This window comes from Triticum urartu, chromosome 1A (assembly GCF_056163025.1).
Source record: "Triticum urartu cultivar PI428250 chromosome 1A, HENAU_Tu73, whole genome shotgun sequence".
Classification (NCBI taxonomy): domain Eukaryota; kingdom Viridiplantae; phylum Streptophyta; class Magnoliopsida; order Poales; family Poaceae; genus Triticum; species Triticum urartu.
The window spans coordinates 319,678,285-319,682,779 of record NC_141873.1 but is presented as its reverse complement, the minus strand read 5'-3'; positions in this window follow the sequence as shown (position 1 = coordinate 319,682,779).

Below are 4,495 nucleotides of genomic sequence, written 5' to 3'. Positions count from 1 at the left end.
AATCCTATAACTACGATTATTTTGGAATGGAGGAGCTAAATAAGAATCTATTTTGTACATGACTACATATGCTATTATGTACAAAATCAGAGAAAATATTGGTGCCCTCATAATTTAGGTATGATTTACAAATGCCATGATATCAAATTCAAATAATTGAATGAACTTCATGTTGAATTCTATTTTTTAAAACCACCTTAAGTTTAATTCAAATGTATGCTAGTTCAAAGGTAGCTATTTATAATGTTCATTGTGTAACTTTCGTATGTATAATGTGCTTTACACACACAACATGAACTATACTCGCGTTTATATTCAGTTGCTAAAGCGATGCATTGTCTGGAGTTCAAAAAACTAACTATGTGGATCAATTGTGTCGAATAATAACATAGACATGCTCAAATTCGATAGAATCTAGATGTCTGATGGATCAATGACCATTCCTTACGTGAATTGCAAATATAATGATCCCATCCTAATATTTGGATATAATTTATATCTTTAATCAATGTGTACAACAGTCTTGTACGTGTAGTTCACTCTCCATTGGTGGTCTCTCACACATGCTCACACACTTTCTCCCGAGGTGTCTTTCTCGCACACATGCTCTTGATATAACCCTCCCTCCCTCTCGTAACCATTTACGACTGTTTTCACTAACCTTTATCACAAGCACTCTTCCTCTCGCAAGCATACACACGCACAATCCCCATCGACCCTTTCTATATACATAGACCTGCCTACGTGTCTCATGTATGCACATTATCTTTAGGCTTGTCTCTCACACATTGTCTCACACCTCTCTTCCTAATCGACGAGTATGATTCTAGCAGAGCATTCTGTAGGATGACCCTTAAAGTTAGGTTGGATGAATAGTAATATCAGAGATAAAGGGGTTACCTTAGTCCGAGAACCTAGGGTTACAAATCCTAACCGGCTTTGTCAGTGGACATAGAGTCCTTCATAATTATGCTATCTTTGTCTTGTACGACTAGTCATCCATGGGTCTCCCTAAATGCGTCACGGGCCGACCAATGTGGCGCAGGACGGAACCGAATGAAGGGCCTCACCTCGACCCACCGGACCTCACACGGTGACACACCCTCTGCCCCCACGCCTCGTTATCTTCTCACACCCACACATACCAACACATACACCACACACAAAAAATATATTCTCCTGGTGCCTCTATCCACTCCCCCTTGCATATACACACTCAAGGGAATCTCTCGCCGTGACGTCATATTCGTCTCTCTCTAGACCACTCTCATTTCTCGTGCTATCTCTCCCACGCCCCCCTGTCGGCCCCTCTATCCATGCCTCTCTCGAATACGTAATACACACACATACCTCTCTAGGACCTGCTAAATGCATCAACTACACATTCACACATGTTACATCATGTACCCCATTGATCTAAAAAGCCCTCTCTTCACGTTTATTTCGCATACAACATTCCTTTTGAATAAAGAGTGGCCAAAAAAATGTTTTAGAATTTCTACATATATACAACATTACAAAGTCATATGGAGGAGTATGAACGCTTGCATTGCATGGTGCATACAATGATATTTATTCCGCACTGTGAATTTGTATATTTTTATACTATATATAAAGTTAGTCATAATAAAGAGAAACGAAGAGCATCTCTCTCTCCATCGCATACCCCCCCCCCTCTACGCCCCTTTCACGTACGCACATAAACTATCTCCAGTTCCTCTAAAAGTAAGCCCCCAGCACATTCACGCATGTTTCATCTTTCTCTCGCAATATATACAGTGACAGTCATTGTATTTGAAGCGAAAGCACGATACGTACATTGGACTTCAGAATCCACTCATTACGGTCACCATTTACGTTTTGTGGTTATTATACAGTCACGGGTTCACCGTACAAATCTATATTTGCTCAAGACACGACTAGTTGACCAGTTAAACGCTCCACGTGGTGCCTCTAGTGTTGCATCACATTATCTCACTACCATCGGGCCCACCTGTCGGCTTGTATCTACCTACATCTACACTCTTATAAAATACTAGCAAGATGCCCATGCGTTGCACGGAACATCAAGATGCATTTGTATGAGTAGTTTATCTTGTGGGAGAAAAGGATGAACAAGGGAAGGCCTTATTTGCAAGTGTGGAGAGAGGTGTGGGTCTCTTTTTGGAAAATTGCCATAGTTTCCATCCTATCCGTCAGATATAGATCGGACAGCCTATATTGCAGGATGGCAGGCACACGATCATCGCCGACTATGCTTTTTATAAGAGTAGGGATAAAATACACTCTTATAAAAAATAGAGTTCACGATAATGGTGTGCCTGCCATCCTACAATATAGGCCGTCCGATTTATATCTGGCGGTTAGGAAAGAAACTATGACAATTTTGCAAAAAGGTACCCACACACCTCTCCACATTTGCAAATAAGGTCTTTCCTCGTTCATCCTTTTCTCTCACAAGATAAACTAGTCATACAAATGCATCTTGATGTTACGTGCAACGCACGGGCATCTTGCTAGTAAGAATGAAAACAAACGACAAAAAAATATTGGACGGTGGTTCGAAGTCATGACCGCGGGCACAACGAACAAGGTGGCCTTGTATTGGTATGCTGAGCCATCTGTTTTAACACATAGGAGCTGGTGTGGTAATTATACACACACGCACGCATGCACACGAACTGCATGCACGCAACACTCACACGAACACATGCACCCACGCACCCACGCAACACTCACACAGACCCACGCAACCATGCACGCATGCAACACTCACACACACACGCACGCATGCATGCACACACCAGTACACCACACGACCAACACACACTCTCACGCTCAAGTGCTCAACCTACACGTGCATGCACACACATCAGGCCCTGACAGACACATACACAACCAGGTGATTCCCGCGCACAGGGTGGAGTCTTGTCGCGCCTGCTTAAATTTATGTTTATCTGACCTTTTCCCTATGCGAACTGATAGGTCGGATCCACAAGGAACGTGGTCAATTTAACTACTCAACATGGTGCCACGTAGACTATTTGGTCGGTCAACAGAGTGCAATCCGATGCTGAACCGTGAGCAAGTGACCGTATAATCACCGCAAAATGTATATAGTGACTGTAATCAGCTTATTCTAAAGTTCGGTGAATGTATTACGCTTTTCTCTTTGTAGGCCCTCCAAAACTACATCTCTACACGTTCTCGCATGTTACATCTAACAACTATGCAATACAGCACTACTACTACACTATAACACAATAAATCATATGTGTTTTTAGTTTTACTAGATATCATATTGTTACTTAATTATTCAGTTTGCATACATTAAAATTGCCTTTGAAATGTATGGCCAGTATCGTATACCGCGCGAGGAAAATCCCGCCCTTTCCTGTTTAATCGGGTTTGTATCGATGGATCGTGCGAAACTGCAAAACTATAGTACCATATACAGTACAAGTGACAGTTCACTGGGCCGTCGTGTCGTGTACTCCTCTGTCGTAAGAGTGGAGCGCTCGCTTTCATAAATCTTCTAGCCCCTTTCTCCGACATGTGGGACATTAAGCTATCGGTTCCACGTGCCATACCGGAATACAATGTAGAGCAGCCGGGGTGAAGCACCCAGTCATGGCGCCGGCGTAGTAATGAGCAATGAGGCGTCAAATCACAAAGCTGCACCTTTCCCGCAGTTAAGTAGGAGGGACGAAGTAAAAAAGAAGTTGGAGGGATGAAGCAACCATCATTTCACTCGTTACTAAATCCGCTTCTCCCTCATCTTCTTCAAGTTAACCACGTGTTGCTTCTGTCGTTGTTCTGCCTCATGTGGGAAGCAGACCGGCTTGGTAAAGCACCGACACATGGGACCGCATGTTAGCAAACCGCCAGGACGTCCCCTAAAAATAAGAAACCTCCCCCGCCATCCGCGTGGCAAAATCACCTCCTTTTTACTAATCTTGATTCTACAATTTTTTAGATCAATATAATTGAGATTTGTATAGATAGCACACAGGAGCAAAACCAAGTGGTACGGTTAAGGGCATCCACAATGTGTAGCCAAATGTGAAAATAGCTTTTGGCATCGTGGGAACCATTGTGGACGGTGTTGCTAAAGCCAAAAGGATGGAACCGAAGCTCCCTGATTGATTGATTGAAGGAATAGAAAAATGCAACGTCTCTCCTCTTGCTCCCGTGCTTGGACGCATGTACAGTATAGAGGACAGAGTCTACTCCCCTGTCCCTTCTATCACAAATCACAAAGCAGTGAGGCGTAAAATCACAAAGCACGGATGAAGCAACCATCATTTCACTCTTCGCTGACTCCGCTTCTCCATCGTCTTCTTCGAGAAACCATCTCACCGCACTAAGCTGGACGGACGACGCTATTGTGTACGAGTAGTACTAGTACATTTATGCGTCCTTTGGTTCAACGGACTTCGTGGATGCAAATAAGGCGGTTGTCTCGGCTTCCAGGCAGCACTTGCGAATGACTTAC